This window comes from Canis aureus, chromosome 4 (genome assembly GCF_053574225.1).
Source record: "Canis aureus isolate CA01 chromosome 4, VMU_Caureus_v.1.0, whole genome shotgun sequence".
NCBI lineage: Eukaryota > Metazoa > Chordata > Mammalia > Carnivora > Canidae > Canis > Canis aureus.
In genome coordinates this window covers 36,249,899-36,267,013 of record NC_135614.1, presented here as the reverse complement: position 1 = coordinate 36,267,013, position 17,115 = coordinate 36,249,899, and the positions used below count along the sequence as shown (strand labels likewise).

Sequence of the window (17,115 nt, the reverse complement as noted above, 5' to 3'; positions counted from 1 at the left end):
CCACATCGGGCTCTCTGCATGGAGCCTGCTTCTCCCTCTGCCTGTGTCTCTGCCTCTCTCTGTGTCTCTCATGAATAAATAAATAAAATCTTAAAAAAAAAAAAAAAGTTCTGTGTTGGGGGGCCTGCAAATTAAACTGACAAAAGACAGATAGATCTTTATTCACTCACCAGCTTTTACAGAAAAATGCGACTATAGAGACAGAGTTTGAGGCCCCAGTGTTAAGAGGGGAAGGAGAGGGGAGGAGGGCACCTATGGGAAGACAAATGACTTGATAAAAGATAGACGGGCCCTTGGGAGGATGGATAGGATATATGTGACAATGCCAGTTTAGGTGTGGTGCTACTTTCTCCTTCTTCTCCCCTCTAGGGATGAGAGTCAATCTCCCCTGGTTTCAAAACTCTGGGGAGCAGCTTTGTGATGATTTCTTCTTCAAGGCTATGCTTTTAGGCAAATAAGGAAGTTCAGAAAAAAAAGCCTATTCTCAAATACCTTCAACCCAAAATAATTTTTATGCCACAGTGATGTATTCTGGACCCCCTCACCATCAACATGTACATTATCTGAACACTCACTGTGTACAAAGCACTGAATTAGTACCCAGGACAAAACAAAATATTTTAGGACAAAATTCAGTCACCAAGGAGCTTATAAAATAAGGAGAGAGTATCAGACAACTTAAAGTTTTTATTTTTTTAATTTCTAAACGCTCCTACAACATCAAAGGAAAAACATATGACAAAAGAACTGCAATATGCCAAGGGAAGAGTTAATATCCATACGCCCAAAAAGAATTTCTACAAAATGAGTAAGAAAAAAGATTAGGAAAATAAACAGAGGAGAGAAAAATGCAAAGAACCAACAAACATATAAAACTCTGCTCAACCTTAATCAAAGGAACAGAAATTAAAACTATAATACTGTTTTTTCAGCTGGCAGGCTAGCAAAAAGATTAAAACAGACTGATGTCAATATGCGTTGGTGAGGGGTGGGGGCAAAATACTCCAACACTGTTGGCTGGAAAGTAAATCATCACAAAGGTTTCGCAGCAGTTTGAGTTTGGCACCGTAGCAGACACGCATGGCTTCTCCTACAGTAAACATATTTCTAAGAATTCATCCTATAAAAGTAGTCTCACGGGACATGTACGAGCACACAACACCGCTGACAATGTTTCTAAAAAACCCAAAACAAACTGGAAACAGTCTTAATAGTCACCAATAGGAGAATGGTAAATAAAATGAAGGTATATTCATAAAAGGAAATAATACTTGGCTACTAAAAAGAATGAGTAAATCAGCAGATCATGACATAGAAAGAGTCCTATTTATTTAGTGAAAACAAAGTTAAAGAAAGGAATGCACAGTATCACCTCGTTTTTTGGAAATGGGGAGAAGAAAAGAAAAAAATAAAGGCAGTAGGAAAGAAAGATTATACTCATCCCGGCGCCTGACTCAGTCCAAAGACCGGACTCCTGGCTCCAGGGTGGTAACTGGGGCCCACGGTATAGACACTACTTAACTAAATAAAACCTGACGGGGGGTGGGGGGGGGCCTGTGTGGCCCAGCTGTTGGGCTCCGGCTCTTCGTCTGGGCTCAGTCGCAATCTCGGGTGGGGAGACCCAGCCCACAGGGGCCCCTCGCATCCCCGGGGGGGGCCGGAGTCCCTCTCCCTCCTCCCTCTGACCCTCCTCCTGCTCTCTCTTTCTAAAATGAATAAATAAACCTAAGGGGAAGAAAAGAAAGATGACATTTATCTCCACACCCTCGACAGTGGCAATGGGGGGGGGGGGGGGGCAGCGGGGGCGGATCACAGAAGACTTCTACCGTCTACTCCTGGTCTGAATCTCCATCAAGTACGTGTAACTTCTGGAAAGAGAAGAAACTAAGGGAAGCTCTGTGGCCATACAGTCCGGCAAAGCATCCTGAGGTCTGGCTACACTAAAAGCCGAGAGGGCCAGGAACAAACAAACCTAATGTATCAAAAAATGGTACGAGAAACCCCAAAACACTGCCCTTGAATAATGATGCAAACGAGCTTTGCAGCGGGAACCACTGAAGAAGGCTTCACAGAGCAGGTGGGGTCCTGACGCACTCCAGTCAGCAGACTAGAAGGAGGGAGCATCAAGGCAGCACTGTCCCTAGAACGCGTGACTTTAAATCTTTTACTACCATATTAAAACCGCAAAAATGATCCAGTGAAATTAATATTACTCTTACTTAATCCAACATATTCAAAACAGCATCATATCAATATGTAATAGGGGGCAGCCCGGGGGGCTCAGCGGTTTAGTGCTGCTTCGGCCCAGGGCGTGACCCTGGGGTCCCGGGATCGAGTCCCATGTCGGGCTCCCTGCATGGAGCCTGCTTCTCCCTCTGCCTGGGTCTCTGCCTCTCTGTGTCTCTCATGAATAAATAAATAAAATCTTTAAAAAATATATATGTAATCAGTATTTTAAAAGCATAATGAGATATTTTACATTCCTTTTTTGTACTATTTTCAAAATGTTGTGCATAATTCAGATCAGCCACATTTCGAACGTTCAAGAGCCACCTGTGGTATTGGCTACTGTAGTGGACAGCAGAGGTCTAAGGACTCTGAACAGAAACTCAGAACTGAATATTTAGATGATGTAGGCTAATAAAATAGTAGTAGGAAATTAATAAGGCAAAAATGCAAACTGGGCCAGAGCAAAAGGCCAATCTCAGATAATTTGAATTTCATATTGTAAGCAAATGAGAAACCAGAGGAAAATATTTAACAAGTAGGAATGATGACTAAAGTACTATTTCAGGAAGAGTAATAACTTCTTTTTCTTTACTCAGATACACACATAATAAATTCTACACGCAGTTTTTTCCCAACATTTTTTTTGAAAGATAGATTTACTTATTTATTTATTTATTTATGATAGACACAGAGAGAGAGAGAGAGAGAGAGAGAGAGAGAGAGAGGCAGAGACACAGGAGGAGGGAGAAGCAGGCTCCATGCAGGGAGCCCGACATGGGACTCGATCCCAGGACCCCAGGACCACACCCTGGGCCAAAGGCAGGCACTAAACCTCTGAGCCACCCAGGGATCCCCCCAACATTTTTATTACATGAAAAATTACTGAAAAGAATTGTAAAGAATTATCTGCCATCAAGCAACTACATTTTGTTGATTTAAGATACAACTGAATAGTTACCGTTGAAATATTTTCATTTCCTGACACTTTTAAACAATTTTTTGAAAAATATGTTTTAAGAACTTTACCAAAGTCTAATGGCCTTTACCTTAACATTCCCTATCAAGAGCTTCTGTTAGCCAGAAATCTAAAATATTCTTTTCTTTTTTTTTTAATTTTTGTATTTATTTATGATAGTCGCACAGAGAGAGAGAGAGAGAGAGAGAGAGAGGCAAAGACATAGGCAGAGGGAGAAGCAGGCTCCATGCACCGGGAGCCCGACGTGGGATTCGATCCCGGGTCTCCAGGATCGCGCCCTGGGCCAAAGGCAGGCGCCAAACCACTGCACCACCCAGGGATCCCTAAAATATTCTTAATTAAATGCAAATTTGAGACATTCAAGGGCTTAAACTGCTGGACTACAATACAAAAAATATTAATTGCTAATAGGAAAACTACCTGCAAATTTTCACATACATAAAATAGTATCACAACCATGCAAGTCTCCTCCAGACTTAACTTCAAAACTGAGAGCCTCTAACATTTCAGATAAATTGCGCAAAGGCTAAAGAAAAAAAAAAATTCACGCTCAAGAAATCAGATAAGAAAGCGGGGCATGAAAGAACAGCACTGGCCACAAGCCATTCCCCTGGCCACTTACAACGACTGCCAGGGCAGGAAGAGGGACTCGACAGCCAAGAGTCAGAAACCCGGTGATGTCATCACAACCAAAAGCATTACATGACCTGCAATTTCAGCAAGAAACTGCTCTGCACTAAAGCCATGGAATTTTCATTACTTTTTTTTTTTTTTTTAAGTAGAAAATTATCTGAAGGTTCATCAAGTACCCTTCACTTTTTAAAATAAGGAAACAGATTCAGATAGGCTTAGCGAACTACCCAAGACTGCACAGTTAACTTAGCAGTAAGATGTTCATTTATGAAAACTTGGAAGCCAAAACCTAAGTGCTCTGCTGTTTCTTTATAATTTTTCATGTTTCCCATGTCATCCACGTGAGATGCACTCCTTTTAGAACTTTTAAAAGTAAAAAAATGTTTGCTTTAAAAACTATTGAATACTTCCAGAAACATCCTCCCTCTGCTTTCTGGTCTAGTCCTACACTACAGGCCACTTTCTCAGGAAAGCCTTCCCAAGCACCTGCACCTCCAACATCACATCTCCCTACTGTACACCCTTATAAGCTCCCTGTACTTCCCTGTGTCCATCTTAATATGACAACAATGAGGCAAGTATTTGTGAAATTATTTAAGGTCTACCTTCTCTACCTAGGTCTTAACCTGGAATTTCTCTGGGCCATTCTTGGCTGTTATACACCAGGACGATATAACCATGTAATTATACACAAAATTATTGTTATGTATTTTTCTTCAAATACTCAAAAAGTGACCTTAAAAAAGAGCTAAGAGAGAGTGGATTTATGTTGTTCACCTGCCCAGAGCCATCCTTTCTTTGGGGGAAACCACCAATTTTCCCATCTCTCACGGCTCGAGGAAGGCGATCGGGGCCAGTGTCTAGCGGGCTCTCGGACTGCTCCGGGCCAGTAAACTAGGCTGGCCAGGGATGACACCCCACGCCGGACCCCACGCAGTCCCAAGAGAATCTCTCTGTGAGACAGAGTATATGCACCTGGGCAAGAGGCGCCCCTTTCACCTCTTGACTCCATAGCAGTAAGAGCCATATACGCCTGGAGTAGGCAGTGGCTGTCCGCTGCCAGATGACAGCACCTGCCTAAAAATCAAACCCCCCAAAAAAATTTTTTTAAATAAAAAAATAAATAAAAATCAAACCTCAAGAGTGGAGAGCAGAGAAGACCCTTGATTGTATCATCTGAACACTAGGATCCAACACGGATCTAGAATACTAGAGTATTTCTAGTCCTTTTAAAAACGTGAAGGGGGGGGGGGTGACAAGACTTCTTACCCTTTACAATAATGAGGTGAATTTGTCATCTGCAAGCAAAAGTCACTTGAGAGAGCCGTCCAGTTCTCCTTGATAGAATATACCCCCTACATGGCAGTTGCTCCCAAACAACTGCGCACAGTCCTAACTTGTGTTGAACTCCAGCCCCATACAAGCAACTGCCAAGTGGAACTCTCTACTCGGTTGTTAAACTCTGTATTATCAAAACCAAACTGTTTTCCTCCACAAACCAGCTCTCATTTTCATCTCTACCCTATCAGGTTTCCAGGCTGGAAATCTGCGAGTCGTTCCTGCGTGTCCCATTCCTTCTCTCGCCCATAGCTAATTACCAAGTCCCGTCCATTCTAGACCCTAATTATCTGCCACCATCCTAGTCTGGGCCAAGATGCTACAGGTTTCAGGGTTCCTACAAGATTCAGTGTCCTCATTCTCAGTTTTCCCTTCTCCAATACGACTATTTTATCCCTACACCTGAGATACCCCATCCTCCTCCTTAATCAGTAGCCAGTAGTTGTACACAGTAGAGCAAAAGCTGAGCTCCACTGCTTCACACGTTAGCAGTAGTGTAACAAATGTACACCATAAAAAAAAAAAAGTTCATCAGCGCACTGGGACGGTGCAAGTTGGTTGAGCATCGACTCTTGATTTTGACTTGATTTTGAGTCATGGTCTCAAGGTTGTGAGATCCAGCCCCACCACTTCGGGCTCTGTGCTCAGTGGGGAGTCTGCTTCAGTCTTTCTCTCCTTCCACCTTCTTGCCCCCCATGCTCTCTCACTCTCTCTTAATAAATCTCTAAAAAAACCTTCATCAGAAACATAAAAGTATAAAAAAGGAACAACATCAGAGTAGCTCAAATTCACCTGTTTTTAACAAATGATACTCAAAAATAATTTCCTTATCTAGTCCAAGTCTGTATGAACTTGGTTTGAGGACCCACTGGGCCCACCATGATCTCATCTCCTAAGGCCCTACTCTCACCTACAAAACACACTGTTGAGCATCTCTGGGCACATCATTTTGTTTCTATTTTAAAGGAGAGCCTTTAAAATATTAGCTATAAAAACAGATATACAATGATTTAGTAAAACACCCAAACATTTGCAATTCTTTTTATATTTACTTTTTTAAAAACTAAGTATGTGATTGTTAATGATGACACATAGTTACTAGATATTCTCTTTAAAATAGTCCATCGGGCAGCCTGGGTGGCTCAGCGGTTTAGCACCACCTTAGGCCAGGCCGTGATCCTGCGGTCCCGGGGTTGAGTCCCACGTCAGGCTCCCTGCATGGAGCCTGCTTCTCCCTCTGCCTGTGTCTCTGCCTCTCATAAATCAATCAATCAATCAATCTTAAAAAAAAAAAATCCATAAAACTGGCTATCACAACTCTCCCACACATGCCCCTTTACATTATCTGTGCTATTTTGTGAAAATTCAGTTCTCTGAGCACCTGTATGTTCAGAAAATGAATTCAGCAAAAGAAATTAAGGGGAAAAACTACTGAAAGCTGGAGGTCAAAGTGCCTCACAATCAGACAGACATATCTAGTTGTAGGACACCCCATCCAAAAATAAATATTTCTCTACACTGCCTCAAATACTTTACTTGTTAAAAAGGTCTAACAAGCATCCTCTTAAAAAAAAAATCTGTACTAAAGGAATGGGAGCTTTGAGTAGCTGACAAAAAAAAAAAAAACCTATTTGTCAACTCTAAGGCACATATATTTTTTCATATTTTAGCATCTCTGAAATGAGGGTGCCTCTTACAATATGACTTCTTAAAATTAACTAGAAGTAGATTTTCCTTATGAGTGGCCCATAAAAACATGATGCATCTTGTAACTGATACAATTCACTACAACTTAGCATTTAATCTTTTAAGTAACTCACCTGGTAGTATGGACTCTGAGATATTTTTTTTTTTTTAAGATTTTATTTATTCATTCATGAGAGATACAGAGGGAGAGAGGCAGAGACACAGGCAGAGGGAGAAGCAGGCTCCATGCAGGGAGCCCGACGTGGGACTCGATCCGGGGACTCCAAGATCACACGCCCTAGGCCAAAGGCAGGCGCTAAACCACTGAGCCACCCAGGGATCCCCGGACTCTGAGATATTAAAAAGACATCCTAAAAATATAAACACCAATAAAAGGTAGAAGAGGAAAGAAAGAAAGACTTTCTAGTTCAAAATTTAGCCTAAGAGAAACCTATTTTCCCTTCTCTCCCTGACCCTCTCTCTGCTCCCTAAATCTGAAAATCAGATCAGCAGCACTAGAACCGATGTCTAGCCAATGCTAGGCTAGACAGGGGTCTTTCTCCATTTATTCATTTTAATAGGCAACAGAGGCCATTACAGTCTGCAGTCTAGTAGTAGAACTAATACTTGTATACACCTCACCATCCAAGTAACTCACGGAACTGCATTCTTAACATACGCGTTTCACTATGTATATATGATACTTCACAAGTTGATTTTTAAAGCAGAATTTATTTTTACGTAATCTCTATACCCAATGTGGGGCTTGAACTCACCACCTCTAGATCAAGAGTCACATGCTCCACCGACTAAGCCACCCAGGCACTCCAATAAAGATGATTTAAAAAAAAAAAAGACAAATTAAGAGCAGCCCCGATGGCCCAGCGGTTTAGCGCCGCCTTCAGCCCAGGACATGATCCTGGAGACCTGGGATCGTGTCTCACATTGGGCTCCCTGCATGGAGCCTGCTTCTCCCTCTGCCTGTGTCTCTGCCTCTCTCTCTCTCTCTCTCTCTTTCTCACTCTGTGCCTCTCATGAATAAATAAAATAAAATCTTAAAAAAAAAAAAAAAAGACAAACTAAGTGAAGAAAATATTAGATAAAAAACTGGCCTAAAAAAAAATCCCTTCCTTCAGAAGGAATTCTTTCAGAAGGGATTTCACCCAGAAGAAAATGGGAAAGACCTCAGAAAGGGTTTTTGGAAAAGCACATGTGCAGAAAGCAAAAATACTGGGAGATACAAATAAAGGAAATCTGAGGTAAACCCAATGGAAAGGACTTCATTTAATAGAAGACACTGGAAACTTGAGTAGAGAAATGACAAACTGTGCTTCAAGATTAACTTAAGCACAACTGCATAAGATAATCCAGATAAATGTGGAAGTGGAGGCAAAATCAGCTCAGGAGCAATGAGAACCTGAGTCAGCCAAAAAAGGGGAATCATCAAATACACAAATATATATGCAATATATAATGTTACCTACAAGTATATATCAAATCAAAGAAATTTAAAGCAAAAGAATTATGTGAAAACCAAATAACAGTAGATTTGAAAATTCAAAAAATAAATCTCTGGAAAAAATACTGAACACTAAAACTCACGCAAGAAATAGAAAACCTACACAGATCAACAGCTATTAAATAAACTGATATTCAAAGTCCTCTACAGAGGGGGGAAAAAAAAAATGAGGCCGGAATGGTGTTATAGGTGAGGTCTACCAAACTCTCAAGATAATTCCAGTCTAAAACGCTCCTAAGGGGCGCCTGTCAGTTGAGGGCCTGACTCTTGGTTTCAGCTCAGGTCATGATCTTGAGGTCAAGGGACAGAGCCCCATATCAGCTCAGTGGAAAGTCAGCTTGAGAGTCTCTCTCTCCACCCTCCTCCCCCCATGCTCATTCTTTCTCTGTAAAATAAATAAATAGGGGGATGGGGTAATTTGGTGATGAGCCCTGGGTGTTGTAGAGCAACTGATAAATTATTGAACACTACATCTGAAGCTAAGTATGCACTACATGTTGGCTAACTAAATCTAAATTAAAAGTAATAATAGAAATGAAATAAATACATCTTTAAAAAAATAAATAAAAAGCTCCTCAAATGAGAAAAAGGAAAGTCGCCCAATTCATTTGATGAGACTGTTACAACCTTCATACCAACAGGTATCAAGACTTGTACCCGCATCACCAGGAATAAGGAAGAACAATACCACGAAAGTAGAAACAATAGATGCTGGCCTCAGATAGAATGTGACGGAATGGGGAAAGGTTTGGGTTTGGTATGACATCAACAGATATAAGGAGCACCAGGGAAACAAGTTTGGTAAGGAAGAGGAGTTCAGCCGGAACCAGAACAACCGGGTAGAGGCATGCATACAGCAGCTGGGAAAAACAAGGATTTGCCTGAAGAGAAGAAACAGAGAACAGAGACCTGAGAATTAATTCAGACCGAAGGGTGTGAACAGCACTAACACCAAGGGACTAGTGACAGATAGAAAAGTGATCTCCAAAGTGAAACCCGGAAAACACACATTAAATGAGAAGAATGGAAAGAGGCAAAGAGGAACCCCGTCAGTCTGTCACTGGGTCCTCTGTCCAGCTAGCTGAATTCCTATTTATCCTTCAGAATCGTTCCAAAGTGATGTTTTTAAGGCCTTCCCCGATTGTCCCTGCACCACCAGCACCGGGTCAGGTTCCATTTTAGGCTCTTCTAACACTGTGCACTTTCATTATAATTAGTTGTGATTAATTACAGAATTCATTCTCCAATCTACATCTCCTCCACTAGACTTGAAGCTCCATGAACGCAAGGACAGTGTCTGTGGTCGCGTCCGAAGACCTTGCAGGGTGTGTTAGAATAGGGCTAAGTGTTTGTTGAATAAAGTGGATACGGGAGGGGGGCGGGGGAGCCAAGGAAAGGCATTTCAAGGATTAGAAGTTGATGTTAAATATCACAGAAAGCTCAAGGAGCTGATTTAGAAGAGGGGTTTAGGTGTGTTACTTAGGTTACGGGTGACCCTCGGGAAGGTGAACTGCAGTAAACAAGGGGTTAAGAAGGGAATGGACGGCCAGGAAGTAAACGCAGGAAAAGTAAACTACTCTTGGCAATCTTCAGAGATGGCATTATGAAGGACTGAACTTTCATTTCAATTCTGCTGTTATTTTACAATTTTTCTTTAATGAACACATACTACTTTTACAAGGAGACAACTTTTTTCAACGTTAATAGGATCTGAAAAGGAGAAAGCAGCAACGTGACAGCTTGAGGGAGCAGCATGCTCAAGGGAAGGCTTTTGCAAATTGAAAAATTCTGAAGCGCGTTTGTACTTTCAAGGACCCTAAGACAAAGGAGAGTAATTCCCACTAGTTAAGGAGACGGGAGAAAAAAAAACGAAATAAGGTGTTAACTAGTAGGAAGGAGAAAAAAACATTGCAGTGAGATGGAAGGAAAGCAGATGACAGAGGCAGCCCAGTAATTCTGGAAGGAGCTCCCACTGAATGCCTCGAGCTTTTCAGTAAAAGGGTGTGGGGAAATGAGAAAAAGCTTGAAATGAGTTCCACGAATACTGTGCGCCGTGGCGGGGGAGGGGACAGGGCCCCGAAAACCCGGGTGGCATTCTGGCATTCCGGTTCCATGAAAAGAGTATTCTGAATTTCAATCACCCTTTTGTAGATGCGACCTCTTTCTGGCTCACAACTGCCCTTTTCTTTTTTTCTTTCTTTCTTTTTTTTTTTTTTAGCTAGGAGTTTAGATACTTAAATAATTCTGGTTCACAAACTTTTTTATGTCAACAACCGAAAACAGCGATAAGCACCAAGTCCCATCCGAGCTGAAGTCTCCTTCTAAGTAAATACGGTGCAGAAGCCGCTCTGCAACTCGAGCCACCAAACAGCGAGCATTTCCAGGAGGAGGGGCTGCCCCGGACGTGGGGCTCCGCACGGGGAGGCTCGGCGGGTGCTGGGGGCTCCTGGCCCGGCGGCCCCCGGCGGCTCCCGACTGCAGGGAGGCCCTGCTGCCCACCCGGCTCGCGCGGAGGGGGGAACCCGGCGGCCGGGGGCGGGGGGGCTGGGTGACGTCACGCAGGTGGACGTCCCAGGTCGCCCCGTGCACCCAGGGGCTGGAGGCCGCCGGGGCCAGCAGAGCTGCGGCGCTCGGGGCGGGCGGGGGCGCGGCGCCAGGACCCCGCCGGGTGCTCCCCGGGCCTGCAGGGGCGCGCGGGGCCGGCCGGGGAGGGGAGGGGAGGGGAGCGGAGGGAGGGGCGCCCCGCTCAGGTTCCCGAGGCCGCGGCGCGGAGCCACAGGCCCGGGCAGGGAGGCCGCGCGGGGCGACAGGTGAGGCTCGGGAACCCGGAGACCCCGTGCCCCCCCGGGCCCCCCGCGCCTCCGCAGCCGCACCACGGCCCGCGCGCTCCGGGCCAGAGGTGAGCGCCTTTCCATTTAAGGACCCGAGACGCGTCCCTGCGGGCGGCCTCCGCGCACGCCGCCTCCCCACGCCGGCCCGACCCGGGGCGGGAGCACGGGGGCCGGGGGGCGCCGGGGCCGGGGGACGCGGCCTGACACTGCCCCGGGCGCCGGGGACCCCGCCGGGCCGCCCGCCCCGCCGCCCCCCTGCGCCCCCGCCGCCCCCCTGCGCCCCCGCGCCCCCGCCCTCCCGCCGCCCCCCTGCGCCCCCGCGCCCCCGCCCCCCCCGCCGCCCCCCTCCGACCCGCCAACTCACCCGGCCCCCGGGGAACTCATCGTCCGGCCCTCGGCGCGGAGCGGGGGGCGCGGCGGGGCCCGGTCGGCCTCCGCCCTCGGCGTGCAGCGGCCCCGGCCCGGTCGCCCCTCGCGCGGCCCTGCGGTCGTCGTCTCGCGCGGACGGACGCGCCGGAGTCCCAGCCCCCCTGCCCGCCTCCTCCCTGCGCCCTCCGCCCTCCGCCCTCCGCCCTCGCCGAGCGCCAGCGGGCGGATTCCAATCTCGGCAGCCGCCGCCGCCGACACTCGCCGCGGTGGGGGAGGGGCGGGCCGGGGGGAGGGGCGGGCGGGGGGCCGGGGGCGGGCCGGGGGCGGGCGTCGCGGGTCCCGGCCGCGCGCGCGCACTGGAGGCGCCGCCCCGCCCCGCCCCGCCCCGCCCCGGGCGCGAAGGGAGCCGAGCGCGCGGCGGAAGCGCCCGAAGGGGCCGCGAGGTCCGGCGCCCCGCTGCCGGGGAGGAGGGCGGGCGGGCGGCACCGGGGCGCCGCGCGGCCGCGGGGGGGTCTCCTCCGCCGCCCCCCGCCGCCCCCCGCCGCCCTGGCCGGCCGGCTTCCGCGCACACGGCGCCCCGGAGGGACTGCACCCGGCGGTGGGCCCGGGACCCCCCGTCCCTCCCCCGCCCCGCACCCGGTCGTGGGCCCCCGGACCTCCCTGCCCCTCCCCCCCGCACCCCGTCGTGGCCCCGGGAGCCCCGGTCCCTCGCCCCCCTCATCCGGTCGTGGTCCCAGGACCACCCGCCCCGCCCCCCGCACCTGGTCGTGGCCCCCGGACCTCCCGACCCCTCCCCCCGCACCCCGTCGTGGCCCCCGGGACCCCCGGCCCCTCCCCCCGCACCTGGTCGTGAGCTCGGGACCTCCCGGCGCCACCCCCCCCGCACCTAGTCGTGGCCCCCGGACCTCCCGACCCTTCCCCCCGCACCTGGTCGTGGCCCCCGGACCTCCCGACCCCTCCCCCGCGCACCCCGTCGTGGCCCCGGGAGCCCCCGCACCCACACTCCGCGGCGCAGCGGCCCGGGGCTGGTGGGCGGGCGCAGGGCGGGCGCGGGATCCCGAGGGGGCCGGTGACCTGGGGCGCGAGGCCCGGGGGCGGCCGCCGTGCAGGGCTGAAGGCCGCGGACGCGGATCCTGCGGGGCCTGTGCCGCGTCCCGCCGGGCCTCGCGTGCCCTCCGCCTGGAAGACGCGGGGAGCTGTCACCGCCTCCCTAGCCGCCCTCGGGGCCGGCGCGGGCACAGGTAGTCGGTCCCGGGGTCCCGGGGTCCCGGGGGAAGCCGTAGGCCGCCTTTTAACGGCCCGAAGTGGCCCGAGTCCCCTTGGTAAATGTTGCAACTTTGTAGCGCGGTAAATGAAGTCGCTACAAAAGCTGACTCCTCTAAAGGCCCTTTTATAAAGTCCCTTTTGCAGCTAGGGAAAAGGAAAGAGGGGAGAAAAAGAATGTGCCAGGCACTATTTGTTTTTATACATTCTCCCCTAAAGAGATGTTTAGATTCCAGAGTATTCCCTTTTAATCTTGTTTAAATGTCTAAATTCTTTTACATTCTTGTTTAAAGACTTTTTTTTCTTTTCCTCCTCCCTTTTTCAAACCACCATTGTCCTTGATGCCTCAGATACCTTCTATAATTCCAAGTGTTTGTTTGTTTGTTTTCAACTCTGGTTATTCTCTTAATTTTTTTTTTTTTTTAATGAACTCTTGGGGTATCTCAAGTTTGAGAGTCACGGGTTGTAGTGTCTTGCTGGGCAGGGAGGATGTGCGATAAGAGTTTTCGTGCATCAATTAAAACGTCGCTTTCGAGTTTTTGATATTTCTGCTTTAATTTCAGGGGAAAGAGTGGACCTTTTGCTTAAGGAGATTCAGACACATTGGCCAAAGAACTCACTGACTATGCTGAGCAATGTGTCATGGCAGATAAAGTCATGACAAGTGTGTTAATATACCCTCTGAAGCCTACTTTGATTTGGGGACATATGAATCAGTCCATAAAATAGACAAGAATCTCAGGCTAAAACTTCAGTACATCAGATTTCTGAAACGTAGAAATCGGTGTTGCCCGGGTTTTGTTATGTGTAGAAATGGCAGCAAAACAGAGGCCCCACATTGCAAGTCATGACGCCTTTGCCTCTCCTCTGTTCAAGTCTTTCAGACTTTACTCAACATCCTTTTGTTCTCCGTAGAGAAAGCCCACCCGGTGACCAAGCTTAAAACCTTAGCATTTTCGCAGCCGGCAACCTGCCTGCCTACACCTGAGCCAGGCACAGCGTGCCCTCTAGTTCCTGGCATGTGCATGCACGCCAGCCTGTTTCTCCAGTTTGCCCACTAAATGAGCAGAGCAGACAGGAAGCCCAAGGAGACATCTGGACACCTATTATCTGACCCCCAGATTCAGGCAACACTTCAAGGTCCAAGTTTAACAGATCTAACACATTGAACGTTCTCTAACGTGACAGCTTTCTGTTAAGCATGTTAATAGGGTGGCTGGACGTGGGCTTTTTTTCTCTGCACAGTTTGAGGTATAAGGCCCCAAGAGTCGAGGCTGCGTACTCCAATCACGGAGCCTTAGTTGGGAATGTAAAATGACCCTTCTACAGCCCCCATGTGCTCAAAGACACCTTCCCTGATCACTTGTCTTAAATTAGCACCCAACACGGCCCAATTTTGTTTTCTTTATACCATTTTTTACTAATTGAGATGACCTTGTTTGGTTGGTTATCAGTTTATGGTCTGAGTTTCTCTGCCCTCCCCGCCCACCCCCATCCCCCAGAAGGTAAACTCCATGAGAGCAAAGACCTTGTCCATCTCGTTCTCAGCTGCTTCCTCAGAGCCTAGCTCCTGGCACACAAGTGCTCATATCTCTCAAACAAATGGGCGAGATAAGGATAGAATTTCCTCTAAGCATTTCTGAACCTTGTCATTAAGGACCGAGCTTTTAAGGGTTGGCATGGACTATGTTGAAAAGGATAAGGGTGGGTCAGGGCAACTGGGTTATACCATTTTCAGGGAAGGCGGTAGTTCTAGATTGATCCAAGTTAATCTATCCAAAGTCATTTTCCTGTTGTAAAGATTGTGTGAGGCAAAGGCAGCACTAAGGCTGTGGCTACGGGGAGAAGTCAGAGCCCGGCAAGGAGGAGCGAGGGCAGCAATGCCCTGGGCATGGTGAGACTTGAGGTTCGCTTAAAACCCAGTGTTAGATGGACAAAAGCATCGCAAAGAGAGGAAACAGCTACATTTTTCAGCGTGGACAATGACACGTTCTTATACTGGTTAGTAACGCCTGTCATGGTTTAGAAGGAACAAGCTGAAACAGAAGTTGTGTTTAAGAACAAGGTGGTCAAAAAAAAAAAAAAAGAAAGAACAAGGTGGTCATCTACAAATCAGTGCCCAAAGTACAGTTCAAAAATCTCAACCTTTTCTTGGTAACGGACTTCTTTACTTTTCCTCCTATTTTGACTTCTCAATCACCTCTCTCCATTTCTACTCCTGTTTGCTTCAAAGCGCTTGTGTACGGGGATTAAAAGATGGTTCACCGAGGCTCTTGCTGCAGAGTAGCCACCCCTCGATCCCACCCAGCCGCAGTCACAGTCCTCCTGTCCATGCTCTGGGCGCACCCCTGTCCACAGACCCTCGTCATCCCCTGGCCCTGTGGCAGGAAGGCTTCCCAGAGCCCCAGGCCCAAGCCAGGACCCAGACGTGCTTGGGGAGCCCCGACCGCGGCACCTTTCTTAGAACTGACTTTCTTAGCCCTTTCCTTGTGCTTGAAGCCCTGGCCTCCCAACCCATGTGGAACTTGAGGTTTCTCTGCCTGCCTGGACTCTGCTCTCTCGAGTCGGCCCCAGCCCTGCAATGCACTCTGCTGTGCACGGTTTCCCTTGGTGGCAACACTTAGTGACCTCCGGCTGTTTGTTCCAGATTCCCTCTGCCCGTATTCTGCCCATGTGCCCTCCTCTACCCATTACCTCGGGCTGGACGTCCTGATGCCTGCTGCTCTCCCGGACTACCACCTGTTGTTTGCTCAGCTCTCTGGCTATCAGGCACTGCCTAGAGGCCTGGAGTTCCTCTCACCTGGCACCTAGAGCTGGGGCCTCCCCACCCCAGCTCCGCAGTAAATCTTTTCCTTCTCCATTTTTAGCAGTCCCTCACCCTGCCTTTCCCTTTCCCGAGAGCAGTGGATTTATGACTTACTGTACTTTGGTTATTTGTTAACCAGATAAAACCAAAACACAACTGGAGCGCCTGGGTGCCTCCTTCGGTTGTCTGCCTTGGGCTCAGGTCATGATCCCAGGGTCCTGGGATCCTCCCCCACATGGCGCTCCCTGCTCAATGGGGCGTCTGCTCCCCCCCCCCTTCTCCACTCACCCCTGCCATTGTCATGCTCTTTCTCTCGCTGTCTCTCTAATAAATAAATAAAATCTTTAAAAACAAAGACAGCAACAAAAAACAACTATATATATTATGTGTGTGTGTGTTTGCTTTTATCTGGTTAACAAAGTATAGGAGGTGTGTGTGTAAAAACCCATATCTGATTCTACTCGCTGCTCCTAAACACCAGTTCTACTCAAGTATTTCTTTGGGACCAGAAGCGCAGAAACCCCTGCCTCTGGAGCTGAGGGTGATTACCTTGTGAATGGCTAGTTGAAGGAAGACAAGGTGTCGTGGTAAAGATCCGGGCTGAGATAACGGGGGAAGAGCAGTCCTGGATCAGGAGTGCTGAGTCATGAGCAGCTGTGCTGCACCTGCTCTCTGTGGCCTGCATGGTTACCCAGATGTGTCCCAGGGGTGGGGGGTGCCACCGATGCGACCAGGCATTCTGGTTTATCCACCACACACGCTGGGGGTGCCTGTCCTTCTGCTGAACACAAAGTTCTGGGGGATAGAGACCATCTTATTTTCACTCCCCTGTATCCCCAGGATCTAGCATATGGCCTGGCACACGAGTAGGTGGTTAGTGGATGAATGACTGAATGCACTGGGATTTTATTGGACTCCTATCTTCTAAAGGTTTAAAATCTAGTAAAAAAAAAAAAAAAAAAAAAGACCTGCAGATAACTCCTTCATTTGATATTTGCTTCTGAGTCAAGGTTTATTGCCCTGAAGATTGTTGATACTTCATTTTGTTCTCTACTGCTAGTTTGCCCTTACTCATTTATTTTGTTTTTATCAACTAAGGCAGGGTTGTATCATTAACTTTGAATTCCAACAGCTGGTTTTCAATAAATACAACTTGAGTTTTAGAGTTCTATATGCTCTTTAAGACAACTTCCTCACTTCTTTCACGGGGAAGCATAATCATACAGATATACAACCAGCAGCCAATACCTGTCAGTGTTTCTATAAAAATGTAGATTATTTTACATGTAGTTTGCTGCCCACCTTGACACCTGTCTTCCTCACTATCTACCTGAATTGTACGAGCTGTCCTCCGACTTGGTCATTCCCTCTTTAACTGCTCTTGCTCAGTTTTTCCAGCTTTCTCTTAATGAAACAATACTGTAATCAAACATCTGGGAGCCACCGACGTGTGGCAATATTCTGT

General features: G+C 48.1%; 1 protein-coding gene across 2 annotated transcripts in view; it reads right to left on the bottom strand.

The window, feature by feature from the left end:
- BMPR1A (bone morphogenetic protein receptor type 1A) overlaps positions 1 to 11,733 on the bottom strand; it is a 140,725-nt gene extending 128,992 nt beyond the window's left edge. Inside the window, exon 1 of one of the 2 annotated variants that reach the window (XM_077895268.1) lies at positions 11,577 to 11,733. The gene's annotated coding sequence lies outside the window, so the exon portion shown is untranslated. The remainder of the gene's footprint in view (positions 1 to 11,576) is intronic. The other variant, XM_077895269.1, reaches the window with a different exon arrangement.
- Positions 11,734 to 17,115: the final 5,382 nt, after the last annotated feature.